This window comes from Meles meles, chromosome X, assembly GCF_922984935.1.
Source record: "Meles meles chromosome X, mMelMel3.1 paternal haplotype, whole genome shotgun sequence".
Taxonomy (NCBI): domain Eukaryota; kingdom Metazoa; phylum Chordata; class Mammalia; order Carnivora; family Mustelidae; genus Meles; species Meles meles.
This window is the reverse complement of record NC_060087.1, coordinates 59930615-59948300: the sequence shown is the minus strand read 5'-3', so window position 1 is coordinate 59948300 and position 17686 is coordinate 59930615. Positions and strand designations below refer to the sequence as shown.

Sequence of the window (17686 nt, the reverse complement as noted above, 5' to 3'; positions counted from 1 at the left end):
AATATTTATTAAAAAAAACAACAACTCCAAATCAGGGGCGCCTGGTGGCTCAGTGGGTTAAACCTCGGCCTTCGGCTCAGCTCATGATCTCAGGGTCCTGGGATTGAGCCCCGCATTGGGCTCTCTGCTCAGCAGGGAGCCTGCTTCCCCCTCTCTCTCTGCCTACTTGTGATCTGTCTCTCTCTCTCTCTCTCTGTCAAATAAATAAAATCTTTAAAAAAAATAAAACTCCGAATCACACTGTACAGAGTGCCAGTTGAAAAGGAGATTCAGAGAGACAAGAAGATGGTAGTATCAAAGAAACTAAGGGAGGTAAAATTTTAAGGTAGGAAAGTGAATAATATCAAATGCTGCAGAGGTCAATGAGCTATTCACCTGTACTAGAATATGTCTATGAGATTTGGCTTTTATGAGATAGTTGGTGACCTTATTGAGCACTTCTTTTGGAGTGCTATGGTTCAGAAGCCAGTTTATAATGGCTTAAGTAGTAAGGTAAAGTATAGAGGTAAAGAAAGTGATTAAATAATCTCAGGGTTTTGAAGGGGCGGGGGGTGAGAGGTTGGGGAAGCCAAGTGGTGGGTATTATGGAGGGCACGTATTGCATGGAGCACTGGGTGTGGTGCATAAACAATAAATTCTGTTACGCTGAAAAGAAATAAATAATTTAAAAAAAAGAAAAAAGTGATTAAAAGCTTCGACTACATTAAAAGGAAAACCTTTTAAATAACGGGGATGCCTGGGTGGTTCAGTTAGTTAAGCATCTGCTTTTGGCTCAGTTCATGATCCCAGGGTCCTGGGATCAAGCCCCGAATGGGGCTCCCTGCTCAGCGGAGTCTCATTCTTCCTCTGCCGTGCAGCTTCCCCTGCTTGTGCTCCCTTGTGCACTCTTTCTCTCTCAAGTACATAAATTCCTTGGGGGGAAAAACCTTTTAAAATAACAGAAAATGCCAAAACACCATAAACAAAGTAAAAAGGCCAAACTTACCGAAAAATTCTTCCTGTTTTCAGAGACATTTGGATTTCGAAGTCATAGACAAGGGATTGAGGACCTGTACAACCTCTCTGGAAAGCAACATGACACTATATAGTGAAGTTGAAGATGTCCTCACTTTTCAACCATGTAATTCCACTCTGAGTGCAAAAGGACTCACATGAGAATGTTCATTACAATATTGCTCATAGTGGTGAAAAACTAGAAGCACAAATGTTCATTAGTAAGTGAATGGGTAAATAAATTGTGGTATAGTCATATGAAGGAATTCTTTATGAAAGAAATTTCATAAGCCGAGCGCCTGGGTGGCTCAGTGGGTTAAAGCCTCTGCCTTCGGCTCAGGTCACGATCCCAGGGTCCTGGGATGGAGCCCTACATCGGGCTCTCTGCTCTGCAGGGAGCCTGCTTCCTCCTCTCTCTCTGCCTGCCTCTCTGCCTAGTTATGATTTCTCTCTGTCAAAAAAAAAAAAGTTCATTTAGGGGCGCCTGGGTGGCTAAAGCCTCTGCCTTCGGCTCAGGTCATGATCCCAGGGTCCTGGGATCGAGCCCCGCATTAGGCTCTCTGCTCAGTGGGGAGCCTGCTCCCCCTCCCCCCGCCTGCCTCTCTGCCTACTGGTGATCTCTGTCTGTCAAATAAATAAGTAAATAAATAAATCTTTAAAAAAAAAGAAAGTTCATTTAAAATGAATGAACTACAATTATATGCATAAACGGGAAAATCACATTAGGAAGAAGCAAAAAAAGCAACTATGACATGTGCTTGTGATATGCCATATATTCATATGATACCACTGACAGAGAGCTAAACCACTCCAAAACTAACTACTTAAAACAACATTCATTGTATCTGCTCAAAAATTCTGGAGACAGTTTGGGCTAAACTCAGCTGGGCGTTTTTTCTGTTGGTCTTGCCTGGGCTCATTCATGCTGTGGCATTCAGGTTGGTGGGGGCCAGATGACTTAAGATGACCTCACTCATGCCTCACAGTTGGCAGGCTTCTAGCCAGGGTGCCTAGATTTTCTTCCATGTGGCCTCTCTAGAAAGTTTGTACCTCTTCATATGATGGCCAACTTCAATGTATGAACAATTTTCAAGCATCTACGTGTATCCCATTTGTAGTTATCCCATTGACCAAAGTAAATCCCATAGCCAAATCCAGAGTCAGTGTGGGAGGAGACTACGCAAGGGTGTGGATTCAGGGAAGCAGGATTCATTGGTGGTTATTGGTTCCACATCTCCCATGACTACATATTTTTTAGGGATATATACATATATAGTATCAATAACAAAACATGTGTGGAAATAAGAAATACCAAAGTCTGAATAGTGGTTACCTCTGGAGAGGTAAGGAAAGAAATAGGGAAGTGATAGCTACACATGATACTTAAACTATAACAGTAATGTTTCACATCTTTAAAAAATAGGAAAGAAATTTTAGAAAGAGCAGGAGCTGGAGGGGATGGTTAGGGAGAGAGAGAGAATCTCAAGCAGACTCCCCCATGACTCTGAAATCATGACCTGAACTGAAATAAGAGACACTTAACCAACTTAACTGACGAAGCCACCCAGGTGCCCCATTATATTATTATTTTTGTTGTTTGCTTAAAATATTTCCCAATTTACAAGAGGTGACTGTGAGGTGCAGAAGTGCAAACTAATCTTTGAAGATGTTTGGCAAAGGGAAGGGGCAATAGGGAAAGTACGCAGTAGCTAGACAAGAAAACTGTGGTTGGCAGAATACTTTTTTTTAAGATGGGCAAAGTCTTGAGAGCATTAATAGGTTGAAGAGAAGGTGATAGTAGATTAGGCTGCTGAAAGAGAAAGTTAATTCAAGAAGTATTCTTGGGGTGCATTGCTGGCTCAGTCGGAAGAACATGTGACTTGATCTCAAGTTTGTGAGTTTGAGTCTCATGTTGGGTGTAGAGATTACTTAAACAAGTAAACTTTAAAAAAAGAAGTACTCTTGACTTTTATCAAAAAGACAGGAGATAGCAAGCATTGAGAGGATGTGAAGAAAAGGGAATCTTATACACTGTTGCTGGGAATATAAGCTATTATGGAAAACAGTATGAGGATCCTTCAAAAAATTAAAAATAGAACTATGATATGAGCCAGCAATCCCACTCCTGAGTCTATAGCCAAAGGAAATGAAATTAGGATATGTGCACTTCTATGTTCATTGTAGCATTATTCATAATAGCTAAGAAATAATCTTAAGTATCCGTCAACAGATCTGATGGATAAAGGAGATGTGGTATACAATGAAATATTCAGCATGAGAAGGAAGGAAACCCTGCCATTTGTACTATTATGCTAAGTATAAGCCAGACAGAGAAAGGCAAATACTGTATGATCTCACTTATATATAGAATAAAAAAGAAAATTGAACTTCTAGAGACAGAGAGTAGAATGGTGGTTACCAGGGGCTAAGAGGTGGGAGAGATGGGGAGATGTTCCTCAAAGGGTACAAACATTCAGTTACAAAATGAATAAGTTCTGGGGATCTAACATATAGAATCACAACTATGGTTAATAATACTGTATTGTATACTTGAAATTTGTTAAGAGAGTAGATCTTAAGCCTTCTCACCACACCAAAAAAGAAAAGGTAGCTATAGGAAGTGGTAGATGCATTAAATAACCTCATTGCACTAATCATTTCACAAAGTGTGCATGTATCAAATCGTCATGTTGTACACTTTAAATATATACAACTTTATTTGTCATGCTTCAATAAAGCTGGATTTTAAAAAGAATAATTTAGGGGCACCTGGCTAGCTCCGTCAGAAGGGCATGTGACTCTTGATCTTGAGGTGGTAACTTTGAGCCCCGCGTTGGGTGTAGGGATTACGAAAAATAAATAAACTTTTTAAAAAAGAATATTTTAGTTAGAATTCACCTTAAAATAAAAAATTTAAATTGCTCAAACATTTCAAATTAACTACAAGGGTGACATTTTATCAGAACCAATTTACTAATAATATATAAAACATCAAATATGCCACTAAGTAATATATAGAATTGTTGAATCACTATATTGTACACCTGAAACTAATGTAACACTATGTTGATTGTACTGGAATTAAAAAGTAAAATCTTAAAAAATCATATGTGCAAAGACACCTTTTTAACACAAAAGACTTCGTATGTCTGTTAAATATTTTTATTTTTTTAGTTTTTATTTTTTTTTAAAGATTTTATTTATTTATTTGACAGACAGAGATCACAAGTAGGCAGAGAGGCAGGCAGAGAGAGAGGGGGAAGCGGCTCCCGCTGAGCAGAGAGCCCGATGCGGGGCTTGATCCCAGGACCCTGGGATCATGACCTGAGCTGAAGGCAGAGGCTTTAACCCACTGAGCCACCTAGGCGCCCCTGTTAAATATTTTTTAAAAGATTTTATTTATTTATTTGTCAGAGAGAGACAGAGCCCACAAGCAGGGGGAAGGCAGGCAGAGGGAGAAGTATGCTCCCTGCTGAGCAAGGAACCCGATGCAGGACTCAATCCCAGGACTCTGGGATCATGACCTGAGCCAAAGGCAGACACTTAACCTACTGAGCCACTCAGGCGCTCCTTATGTAGTATCTCTTAAAATTTCTTCTCTTTCATTTCTGATTTTATTTAAGTCCTCTTTCCTTTTTTTCTAAGTTGTTGTAGCTAAAGTCTGTCGGGGTTTTTTTCATCTTTTGAAAAGAAAACAGCTCTTTAATTAATTTCTTTTCAGCGTAACAGAATTCATTGTTTATGCACCACACCCAGTGCTCCATGCAATATGTGCCCTCCATAATATCCACCACCTGGCTCCCCCAACCTCCCACCTCCCACCCCTTCAAAACCCTCAGATTGTTTTTCAGAGTCTATAGTCTCTCATGGTTCATCTCCCCTTCCAATTTCCCTCAGCTCCCTTCTCCTCTCCATCTCCTTATGTCCTCCATGTTATTTGTTATGCTCCACAAATAAGTGAAACCATATGATAACTGACTCTCTCTGCTTGACTCATTTCACTCACCATAATCTCTTCCAGTCCCATCCATGTTGATATAAAAGTTGGGTATTCATCCTTTCTGGTCAGCTCTTAATTTTATTTATCGTTTCTACTGTTTTCTGGTCTCTCTTTCATTTATTTCTGCTCTCGGTTATTTTCTTTCTTCTGATACGTTTGGGCTTATTCTTTTTTCCCCTAGGTCCTTGAAATGTAAAGTTAGGTGGTTTATATGAGATCCCTCGTTGTTCTTAATGTAGGCATTTGTTTCTTTTTTTTTTTAAAGATTTTATTTATTTATTTGACAGAGACACAGACAAAGAGGGAACACAAAGAGGGGGAGTGGGAGAGGAGGAAGCAGGCTTCCCACCAAAGAGGGAGCTCGATGTGGGCCTCCATCCCAGGACTCTGGGATCATGACCTGAGCTAAAGGCAGCCGCTTAACAGCTGAGCCACCCAGGTGCCTGTAGGCATTTGTTCCTATAAACATCTCTCCCAGTAGTCCTTTTGTAATATAACATAGGTTTTGATACACGGTGCTTCCATTTTTTCCCAAAATATTTCTTGATTACTTTTTCTTTTTTTTTTTTTTGAGCCATTGGTTGTTCCACAGTGTGTTGTTTGATTTTCACATATTTGTGCATTTTCTAGCTTTCCTCCTTTTACTGGTTTCTTGTTTCATACCATTGTGGTCAGAAAAGATACTTGGTATGATTTCAGTTTTCTTAAATTAGCTGAGACTTGCTTTGTGACCTATCATATGATTTGTCCTAGGGAATGTTCCATGTGCACTTGAGAAAAATGTGTATTCTGCTACTTTTGGATGGAATGTTCTGTATGTGTCTCTTAGGTCCACTTGGTCGAAAGTAGCTGCAAGGCCAGCATTTCTTTGTTGATTTTCTGTCTTTATGATCTGTCCATTGTTGATGATGGGATATTGAAGTCTCCTACTACTATTTTTGTCTATTTCTCTCTTTAGATCTCTTAGTATTGGTTTAATATGTTTAGGTGCTTTGATGTTTGGTGCATATACATTTATGATTGTTTTATCTTGCTGATATATTTACCACCTTATCATAAAACAACCATATTTGTCTCTTGTTACTGTTTTTGGCTTTAAGTCCATTTTCTTTCTTTCTTTTTTTTATAGAGGAAGAGAGCCAGGGGAGCAGAGAGAGAGAGGAAGAGAGAGAATCCCAAGCAGGCTCCACGCCCGGCACAGTGTCTGACATGGGGCTCTGTCTCACAACCCTGAGATCATGACCCAAGCCGAAATTAACAGTCAGACACTGAACTGACTGAACCACCCAGGCACCCATTTAAGACTGTTTTCTGATATAAGTATAGTTTCCCTTGCTCTCTTTTGGTTTCTCTTTGCATTGTCTTTTTCTGTCCCTTCACTATGAGCCCATGTGTGTCCTTCAAGCTGAAGTGAGTGTCTTTTAGGTAGCTATAGTTGGGTCTTGTTTTTTCTAATCCATCTAGCCACTCTGTCTTTTTTTTTTAATATTTTATTTATTTGACAGAGAGAAATCACAACTAGGCAGAGAGGCAGGCAGAGAGAGGGGAGGAAGCAGGTTCCCAGCGGAGCAGAGAGCCCGATGTGGGGCTCAATCCCAGGACCCTGGGATCATGACCTGAGCTGAAGGCAGAGGCTTTAACCCGCTGAGCCACCCAGGCGCCCCTAGCCACTCTGTCTTTTGATTGGATATTCAATCCACTTATATTTAGAGTAATTAGTAATAGGTAAGGACTTACTAATGCCTCCTTATTAATTGTTCTCTAGTTCCCTTTTTCCTTTTTTTCCCCCAAAAGATTTTATTTGATGGGGAGAGAAAGCACAAGCAGGGGGAGTGGGAGAGGGAGAAACAGGCTCAGGGAGCCTGGTGTGGGACTCAGTCCCCAGACTCTGGGATCATGACCTGAGCCAAGGGCAGACACTTAACCATCTGAGCCACCCAGGCACCGTCCTTTCTTTTCTTTTCTTTTTTTTTTTTTAAAGATTTTATTTATTTATTTGACAGCGAGATCACAAGTAGGCAGAGAGGCAGGCAGAGAGAGAGAGGGGGAATCAGGCTCCCTGCTGAGCAGAGAGCCTGATGCTGGACTCAGTCCCAGGACCGTGAGATCATGACCCGAGCCGAAGGCAGCGGCTTTACCCACTGAGCCACCCAGGCGCCCGGCACCGTCCTTTCTTCTCTTTCTGCCACCCTTTGTGCATTGATGATTTTCCATATTAATATGCTTTGATCCCCTTCTCTTTATCTTTTGTGAATGTACTATAAGTTTTGCTTCATGGTTACCATGGAACTTACATAAAACATCTATCTATCTATACACACACACACATACACACACACATACACACATATACAGTCTATTTTATGCTGATAACAATTTACCACAGACAAAAACTTTGACTGCATACAAAACCTTTTCCTTTTACCTCCCTCCTTTTGTGTTTATGATGTTACCATTTACATATTTTTATCCATTAACAAATTGTTGAAACTAAGGGTGCTTTTTTAAAAAAATATTTTATTTATTTATTTGATAGAGAGAGAGATCACAAGTAGGCAGAGAGGCAGGCAGAGAGGGAGGAGGAAGCAGGCTCCCTGCTGAGCAGAGAGCCCGATGCAGGGCTCCATCCCAGGACCCTGGGATCATGACCTGAGCTAAAGGCAGAGACTTAACCCAGGCGCCCCTAAGGGTGCTTTTTAATGCTTTTTGTTTCTTAACCTTTATACTAAAGTACTTAACACATTACCATATTATAGTATTAGAGTATTCTGAATCTGTCTGTATGCTTACTTTTACTGTGTTGTATTTTTTATGTTTTCGTATTACTAATTAGCATCCTTTTGTTTCAGCTTGAACAACTCCTTTCAGCATTTTTAAACAATTTTTAAAAAGATTTTATTTATTTATTTGAGAGAGAGAGAGCAAGAGAGAGCATGAGTGGGGGTGGAACGGGGAAAAGGAGAAGCAGATTCCTCACTGAACAGGGAGCCCAATGCAGGGCTGATTCCCAGGACCCCAGGATGATGACCTGACCTGAAGGTAGATGCTTAACTGACTGAACCACCCAGGCACCCCCAGTATTGTTTTTTGCTTTTGTTTTTGTTTAAAAGTTTATTTATTTTCTTGACAAAGAGATAGCAAGAGAGGGAACACAAGCAAGGGGAGCAGGAGAGGGAGAAGTGGGCTTTCTGCTGAGCAAGGAGCCTGATGTGGGGCTTGATCTGAGGACCCTGGGATCATGACCCGAGCTGAAGGCTGGTGCTTAACTGCCTGAGCCACCCAGGTGCCCCTCAGCAATTTTTTTTTTAAATAAGTTTTCTATGTTCATTTTTTTAAACTTTTTTTTAAAGATTTGTATTTATTTCTTCGACAGAGAGCACAAGCAGGGGGAATGGCAGAGGGAGAGGGAGAAGCAGGCTGCTGCTGAGCAGGGAGCCCGACATGGGGCTTGATCCCAGGTCTCTGGGATCATGACCTGTGACAAAGGCAGATGCTTAACTAACTGAGCCACCTAGGTGCCCTGTTTATAGCATTTTTTGTAAGGCACATTTAGTAGTGATGATTTCCCTCAAATTTTATTTATTAGAGAAAATCTTTATCTTGCCTTCATTTCTAAAGGATAACTTAGCTCAGTAAGTATTCTTAGTGTGTAGTTTCTTTCTTTAGCACTTTGAAAATATCCTATTCTCTTCTGGCCCGTAAGTGCTCTATAAGAAACCCACTGATAGCCTTATGGGCTTTCCTTTGTATGAGAAGTTTTTTTTTTTTTTTCCTCTTGCTGCTTTTAAAATTCTCCCTTTTTCTTGATTTTAGACAGTTTTATTATTATGTTTCTTGGAGAAGTTCATTTTGAATTGAAATTTTGGTCTGACCAATTAACTTCATGAACTTAGATGTCCAAAACTCTTCCCAGGTTTGGGTAGTTCTCAGTCATTATTTCTTTTTTTTTTTTAAGATTTTATTTATTTATTTGACAGAGAGAAATCACAAGCAGGCAGAGAGGCAAGCAGAGAGAGAGGAAGGGAAGCAGGCTCCCCGCTGAGCAGAGAACCCAATGTGGGGCTTGATCCCAGGACCCTGAGATCATGACCTGAGCTGAAGGCAGAGGCTTAACCCACTGAGCCACCAAGGCGCCCCACAGCCATTATTTCTTTAAATAAGTTTTCCACCCCTTTCTCCCTCTCTTTTCCTCCTGGGACTTCAGTGATGCATACATTACTTCTCTCGATTGTGTTCCATAACTCCTGTAGGCTTTCTTTATTCATTTTGAAACTTTTTTCTTTTTTGCTCCTCTGACTTTGACTTGGTCTGTCTTCTATCTCATTGATTCTTTCTTCTCTTTGTTCAGGTCTGCTATTGAAGCTCTCTATTAAGTCCTTCAGTTCAGTTATTCTTTAGCTCCAAAATTTCTGGGTGTTTTGTTGTTGTTGTTGTTGCTGTTGTTGTTTTTTGTTTGTTTTGTTTTGTTTTTTAATTTTTAAAAATTTATTTAGGGCACCTGGGTGGCTCAGTCAGGTAAGCATCTGACTCTTGATTTTGGCTCAGTTCATGATCTCAGGGTCCTGGGATCCAGCCCATGTCAGGCTCTACACTCAGTGGGGAGTGTGCTTAAGGATTTTCTCCCTCTCCCTCTGCTCCTCTTCGTGCTTGCATTCTCTCTCTCTCTCTAAAATAAATAAATGAATATTTTAAAATTTTATTTATTTTTTGATAATCTCTACACCCAACATGGAAGTCAAACTCACAACACTGAAATCCAGAGTCACATGCTCTACTGAGTGAGCCAGCAAGACACCCCCAAAATTTCTGGGTTTTTAAATACTTTATTTTTGTTGAATTTCTCATTTTGTTCTTATAATGTTTTCTGATATTGTTTTTTTAAAAAAGATTTTATTTATTTGAGAGAGAGCATGCAAGTCTGGGAAGCGACAAAGGCAGAGAATCTTAGGCAGACTCAGTGCTGAGCATAGAGCCCAATCCAGGCCTAACCCCGTAACCCTGAGATCATGACCTGAGCCGAAACCAAGAGTCAGAAGCCAACTGACTATACCATCCAGGTGCCCCTGTTTTCTGATATTGTTAAATTGTTTACCTGTGTTGCCTTGTAACGCTCTGAGCATCTTGAGAACAATTCCTGGAATTCTTTGTTGGATAATTCCTGTATCTGCATTTCTGTGGGGCCAGTCACTGGAGATTTACTGTATTCCTTTGGTGAGATCATGCTTTCCTGTTTTCTTTGTGATCCCTGTAGCCTTGTGTGGGTACCTGCACATTTAAAGAATCAGTCACCCCCTTATAGACATTATGGACTGTCTTTGGTAAGGGAATCCTTTTACCTGGGGATGGGTGCTCACTTGAGTGTACTGTGGCTCCAGGTCTAATGGTGGAGGGCACCAAGTGCATGGGCTTATGTTGGCCCAGGGGGAGTGTGATGTCTCTTTGGCTCAGGCCACTGGATTCCACAGCATGGATCATTCTGTGATCCTTGATGGTCACTGTGCAGGGTCCACAGTGGCTGCCAGAGGTATCCCAGTCCTCAGCAGCATCTCTGTTACCCTGGCTGGGGACCAGGACATGTGTGAGTACTGGTGGTGGTTGGAGCCAGTGGTTGGGTACATTTAGTTATGAAAGTCAGCTGCAGGTAACTTTGTAGTGCAAGGGACTGGGTGCAGACTCACATGTAGTGGTGGAGACCAAGCACACAACCAAGGCTGGGGCCAATTATGGGCTTCCTGGCAGCTGCAGGGGCCCTGGCTTTCTCATGGCTGCACAGTCTTTCCCAGGCATGTGCACTACTGTGGAGGCTCGTGATAGTTGTCGGGCTGGCAGTGTGCAAGTGCACAGCTGGAGGGACTAGACCCAAGTGTGCACATGGCAGTGGGGATCAGCTGTGGGGGGGTCTTGGCTGGTGTCTTGTACTTAGATAGCTGCAGAGACCTACACTGACTGCCAGTATTGTTCCCAGGCTTTGGTGGGAAAGGAGAGTAGGGAAGGACTTAGGCAGCTTGGGTCAGTGAGTATGAAGACCCGTGGGACCAAAGATGGTGAAATTTGTAGGCATTCCATAGCAGCTGTTTTGGCTGTTAGTTTCTCTGGTGGTGAATCTCCTGTGGTTTTCTGCAAAGCAGGTCATTGTGAACCACGATTATTTCCACTGTGTGACCGCTTAGATAACCCCTGCTTTTCTTCCTTGCTCCTAGTCATCTATTTATGTCTCAGCTTTGCTGGTCTGGGCCCAAAAGGCTGGGCAAACTCATCACTCACTCCACTCTTCCTTACTTGGTAAGGGTGACTCTTTCTAGCCAGGAAGTTCTTTCTTGGTGCTGAGCAATGCTAGCTTGAGGGATGGGATGATACAGGCAAAATGAAGCAGTCTTTTTTTCTTTCTTGTATGATTATTTTCCAGTTTTTGTTTCACTGTGTTGCTAAAGTTGGAGTGGATTCCAGAGCTCTCCTAGAGCTTTTTCTGTTGATGGATCGCCCTTTAATTGTTGATCTTTGCTGGGGGACAGAGGCCAGGATCTCCTGTGTTGCCATTTTGGTGACATCCTTGATAAATGTTATTGCTTGGAGTTTTTTTCTATGAGAGCAGTTGTCATGTTTATTTTAATTTTTTTAGAAAATAGAGGTAAACAAACAAAAAAGAAAAGAAATGAAAACTGGTAACCCAACTTCCTAGAGATAATATTAATATTTTACTGTATGTTCTTCTAGTCTTTTCTTCTATGTGCAATGGCTGTGCATCTAGCCAACCCCCATCACCATTTCTGCAAGACTTCCTTTTGTCAGGTTCCAAATGGTCCCACTCAGGTTTCTGTATTACTTATTTGACAAGCCACACAGTGCACTGATTGGAGTACTGTTATTTCCTCTGGGAATCACCAGGGAGTCTCACATTTTCATTTTCCATACATTCTAGATTTAAAAGCATATCACTAACCATCTGTTTCAGAGATTCTAATTTTTTTTCTTGCTACTGCACATGAATATCTTATAATTCTCACTGGGAATTGATTAGCAAATAGATATTGTCAGGTGAAATGATTAGGGCTATAATGAGTATGTTGGAAGCTAAAAGCTTGGAAAAAGAATTAATCATTGAAATTTTAATAACACTTGTCACCTAAGAGATAAGATTAGCCATCTGTAGAAGTGGTTTACAAGTATGTTACTAACACAAACATGGGAAACAATCAGATTAATCAAGGTACAACTTTAGAAGTGGGAGATAACTAAAGCAAGCATTTTTGAAAACATTTTTATAGGATTTCAAGATTACCACAGTATTTTCTGCATGCCTTTTAGTTTTTCACAACAAAATATGTAGAGGGGCGCCTGGGTGGCTCAGTTGTTAAGCATCTGCCTTCGGCTCAGGTCATGATCTCAGGGTCTGGGGATCAAGCCTTGCATCAGGCTCTGTGCTCAACGGAGAGTCTGCCTCTCTCCCCCACCCCTCTCCCAGCTCATGCTCTTTCTTTCTCTCTCTCTCTCTCTAATAAATAAAGTCAGGGGAAAAAACATGTAGAAATAGTTCCTTGTGTATATATATGACTTGTCTTATTTTTTTAATTGCCGTGAAATGTACATAGCTGAATTTACCATTTTAACTATTTATCAGTGTACAGTTCAGTGGCATTAATTACATCCACACTGTGGTACAACCATTACCCCTATCCATCTCCAGAACTTTTTGTCATCCCAAACTAATACTCTGTACCCATTAAACAGTAATTCCCCTTTCCTCCATCAGCCCCTGGAAATCTTTTCTACTTTTTGTCTCTATGAATTTGACAACTCTAGGTATCTCATATAAGTGGAATCATACAATATCTGTCCTCATGTCTTCACATCTCATCCACGTTGTAACGTATATCAGAATTCACTTACTTTTAAGGCTGGCTGATATTTCATTGTATGTATATGCCACATTTTGTTTATCCATTCATCTGTTGATGGACATTGGAATGGTTTCCACATTTCGGCTGTTGAGAAGAGGACTGCTGTGAACATAAATGTACAAATATCTGTTAAAGTTCCTGTTTTCAGTTCTTTTGGATCCCTGGAAGTGGAATTGCTGGATCAATGTTTAATTTTTTTAAGATTTTATTTATTTATTTGCAGACAGAGATCACAAGTAGGCAGAGAGGCAGACAGAGAGAGGTGGGTGGTAAGCAGGCTCCCTGCTGAGCAGAGAGCCCGATGAAGGGCTCGATCCCAGGACCCTGGGATCATGACCTGAGCCAAAGGCAGAGGCTTTAACCCACTGAGCCACCCAGGTGCCCCCCCAATGTTTAATTTTTAATGGTACTGCCGTACTGTACCATTTTGTATTCCTACCAGCAATGCTTAAGTGTTCCAATGTCTCCACATCCTCAGTAACACCAGTTATTATCTTTTGCTTTTTTTCAAACAGTAGCCACCCTAATATCCTGATGGGTGTGAAGTGGTATCTCATTGTGGTTCTGATTTGCATTTCCCTAATGATTAGCAATATTCAGGTTGTTTTCACATGCTGGTTGGCCATTTGTGTATCTCTCCTTGGAGAAATGGCTGTTCAATGCCTTTTTAAAAAATAGTTTTTTTTTATTATTGATCTTCTACACTTTTGAAGGATAAATTTGCTAGATACAGAATTCTAAGTTGGTGATATTTTTGTTCTTTCAACACTTAAAATGTTTCAGTGCACTCTCTTCTTGCTTGTGTGGTATCTGAAAAGTCTGATGGAATTCTTATCCTTATTCCTCTATCCATAAGATATTTTTAACCCTGACTTCTTTAAATCTTTTATCTTTGTCTTTGATTTTCTGTAATTTGAATATAATTTTCTGGGTGTAGGTTTTTTTGGTATTTATCCTGATTGGTGTTTTCTGAGTTTCATAGATCTGTGGTTTGTTATCTGTCATTAATTTTGGAAAATTCTTGGCCATTACTAGTTCAACTGTTTCCTCTGTTTCCTTGTCATCTCTTTCATGTATTCCCATTATGAATATAGTACAATAACAACAACAAAGAATATATTACAACTTTTGTAATTGTCCCACAATTAGAATGAAAAGAATTTTTCATTCTTTTTTCTCTTTGCATTCCAGTTTTAGGGGTTTCTATTTACATATCTTTGCACTTACCGATTCTTTCTTATGTGTCCAGCCTACTGATGAGCCCATAAAAGGCATTCTTCATTTCTTTTTTTTTTTAATAGATATGTTTATTTATTTGGGACAGGAGGGGCAGAAGGAGAGAGAGAGAGAGAATCTCAAGTAGACTCCCTGCTGGGCGTGGAGCCGATGTGGGGCTCAGATCTTACAACCGTGAGATCATGACCTAAGCTGAAATCAAAAGTGAGGCACTTTGGGGTGCCTGGGTGGCTCAGTGGATTAAGCCGCTGCCTTCCGCTCAGGTCATGATCTCAGGGTCCTGGGATCAAGCCCCACATGGGGCTCTCTGCTCCGCAGGGGGCCTGCTTCCTCCTCTCTCTCTGCCTGCCTCTCTGCCTACTTGTGATCTCTCTCTCTGTCAAATAAATAAATAAAATCTTAAAAAAAAAAAAAGTGAGGCACTTAACCAACTGAGCCACCCAGGTGCCCCATGAACATTCTTCATTTCTGTTGCAGTGTTTTGATTTCTAGCATTTCCTTTTGATTTTGTCTTAGAGTTTCCATGTCCCTGCTTACATTACCTCTCTGGTATTGTATGTTGTCCAGTTTTTCTACTAGAGCCCTTAGCATATAGTTATTTTAAATTACTCTTCCAGTAATTCTACAATCCCAGCCATATCTTCGTCGGTTCTGATGTTTTTTCTGTCTGTTGTTACTTTTGTTTTTGCCATTTAGTATGCCTCCTAATCTCTGGTTGGAAGCTGGATGTGATGTCCTGGGTAAAAGGAACTCAGGCAAATTAGCATTTAGTGTGAGAATTTATTTTTATCTGGCTAGGGGTTAGGCTGGGTTTACTGTTTACTGTAGCTGTGTCAGAGGTGAAATTGCCACTGATGCCCTTGTTTTTGCCACCCCTGTTGTCTTTGGATTTTAAATAAGGTCTGAGATATATAGTTCTTTCCATTGTCATCTTGTTATTCACAGGAATCTTATTAATGTGGTGTCATGGTGTTGGAGGAGGATTCTTTATTCCTGTGGTTAGTTCTCAGTCTTTTAGTGAACCTGTATTCCTGAGCTGTGACCTTTAACAAGTGCTTTCCATTCTACCACATCTCCCAACTTAGGTGAGATAAGAAAACTAGAAGGGGCTAGAGTTGGGTATTTCCATTCCTCCAGATTGGCTAGACTCTGGTCAAAGAGATTACCTTTAGTGTAGGTTTTTGGTTTTTTTTTAAGGAGAACAGAATATTCTGGGCATATTTCAAAATGGTTCCCCTCTACCACCATCACAATTTTGAGGTACTTTTTCTCTAGTCTTCACACTGAGAACTTGGTGGAGCTCGTGTAGGTAAAACTCATGAAAGTGTTGGGGCCTCCCTAAGATTGGGCTCTCCCTCTGGATTTTTTTTTAACCCTTCTGCTTCTCCACACAGACTTTCCAGCAGTTGGTCAATTATAGTCCAAATTTCCTATTCTAATACTAGCTCCAGGGGTGGGCTTCTCTTCTCAAAAGCCATGATTCTCTTGTATTCACCTGTCTCTCTACTTTGGGAGGTAGTCATTTGCCCTGTGACCTCAATTCTCTGATGAACCTAAGAATAGTTGTTGATTTTCAGTTTCTTCAGCATTTTTTTTTTTTTTGCGTGTATGAAGATAAGACTGATGACCTTCTGAGTTCTTTATATTTTGGACCTGATGTTTTTCAAAATAAGTTTGTTCATGTTTTTTCCTTGTGTTCATTTTTTTACTGTAGAGAAGATTAGGATGGCATCTAAGATTCTTTCCAATACTAAGATTTTTTACGTGATAAAAGATTTCAATCAGTAGTTAGTCCTACAGGGTTACACTTTTGCTAAATGCATTCCTGTATCTCAACTGGTTAGATCTACTACACTTTTATTTTCCAAGCTCTGTTGTAATGAACCTTATATCTCATTTTTAGTTAGTTTATTCCTAATGCTTTCCTGCAATCTCTTACAGGTCTGATTTCTTCTTTTCTTTTTATGGTTGCAAAATACACATACCATGAAATTTACTGTTTTAACTGTTTTAAAATGTGAAACTCAATGGTATTAAGTATATTCATGACGTTGTGCAACCATCTCCTCTTTGTCGTCACTCCGAATGGAAAATCTGTAGCCATCAGGCAGTTATCCCCCCCTCATTGGGGATGGATGAGGGGAGGGGGCTCCCCTCAGCCCTCCATAACCCCTAATCTGCTTTCTGTCTCTGGATTGACCTATTCTAGATAATTCATATAAATGGAATCATACAATACATGATCTTTTGTCTCTGACTTCTTTCACTTAGATGTTTTCTCTTTTTCCCTCCAGCTTTATAGAGGTGTGATTGGCAACGTATATACTTAATGTGTACAATGTGATGTTTTGATATATGTATACATGATATTATATACATTGTGAAATGATTACCTTGATGTTTTTAAGGCTCATCCACACTGTGTGGCATGTATCAGTACTTCATTACTTTTTATGACTGAATGATGCTCCTTTGTATGGTTACTCCAGATTTGTTTACCCATTCACTCATTGATGGGCATTTGGGTTGTTTCCACCCTTTGGCTATTGTAAATAGTACTGCTATAAACATATATGTTTAAGGATTTGTTTGAACAGATGTTTGTAATTCTTTTGAGTATATATCTAGGAATGGAATTGCTTGGTCATGTAGTAATTCTGTTTAATTTGTTGAGGAATTGCCAAACTATCTTCCACTGTTCCCCACAGAAGCTGTACCATTTTGCATTTCTACCAGCAATATGTGAGGATTTGAATTTCTCCATTATCCTCACTAACACGTGTCATTATCTGTTGTTTTAGTCATAACCATACTTGTGGTTGTGATTGACATTTCCCTAATGATTGGTGATGACATCTTTTCACGTGGTTGTTGGCCATTTGGATATCATCTTTGGAGAAATGTCTTTTGAAATCTTTGCCCTTTAGCTTTGCGCAGTGGCCGTGTCATAGCCAATGAGGTTTATCTGAGGCACGATTATTGCTAATTGAAATCTTTGCCCTTTTAAAAATTGGTTTATATTTTATTATGAAGTTGTAGGAGTTCTTTATATGTTGTATATATGCCCACAACTGTATATCAGATATATGATTTGCAAATTTTTTCTTCTGTTCAGAGGATTGTGTTTTCAATATCTTGATATCTTTTTTAAAATAACAACTTTATTGATAGATAAATCACATACTATACAACTTACCCATTTAAGGTATACAATTGATTTTTTAAAAGATTTTATTTATTTATTTGAGAGAGAGAGAGTGAGCAAGAGAGAGAGAGCTCCTGAGAAGGGGCAGAGGGAGAGGGAGAAGCACACTCCCCCACTGAGCAGGGAGCCAGACACAGGGCTTGATTCCAAACCCTTGGAATCATGACCTGACTTGAAGGCAGATGCTTAACTGACTGAGCCACCAGGTGCCCTGTACAATTAATTGGTTTCTAGTATATTCACAGTTCCACAACTATCACCACAATTACTTTTCGAATATTTTTATTATTCCAAAAGTAACCCCCATACCCATTTGCAATTACTCCTCACTGTTCTTTTCTTCTGAAGATTTTA

The 17686-nt window shown here is 40.1% G+C and overlaps 1 non-coding gene across 1 annotated transcript; it reads left to right on the top strand.

The window, feature by feature from the left end:
• The first annotated feature begins 17052 nt into the window (after positions 1 to 17052).
• Positions 17053 to 17199, top strand: LOC123935620. The gene has a single exon (XR_006816925.1). It is a non-coding gene; the product is annotated as a U4 spliceosomal RNA (small nuclear RNA).
• The last annotated feature ends 487 nt before the right edge of the window (positions 17200 to 17686 follow it).